Raw genomic sequence first — 307 nt, 5'->3', positions numbered from 1 at the left:
CCGATGGACTCTAGTCATCCCACTACTGAATCACTGTAGGAGCTGGAAGCTGATGAGCTGGAAGGTCTGAGGACAGGGACAGGAAGCATGGGACTCCCACTGTCCTTGGGTGGGCAGTGGGACCCTGGTAGGCATCCTCAGACCAGCCAACTTGCAGGACCCCATTGCCTATTCCTACATTTCATTGCTCTCACAGGTGTGATGCTCTTCTCTCCCTGCACTGACCCGCAAAGCCTTCTTCACCTTCATTTCACTCGGCACTGATTAATGACCCTTATGAAAGTACCCCATCCATCCTCCATCACTA

Source organism: Merops nubicus, unplaced genomic scaffold, assembly GCF_000691845.1.
Source record: "Merops nubicus isolate BGI_N331 unplaced genomic scaffold, ASM69184v1 scaffold43633, whole genome shotgun sequence".
In the NCBI taxonomy this organism is placed as follows: domain Eukaryota; kingdom Metazoa; phylum Chordata; class Aves; order Coraciiformes; family Meropidae; genus Merops; species Merops nubicus.
This window is presented reverse-complemented; position numbering follows the sequence as displayed.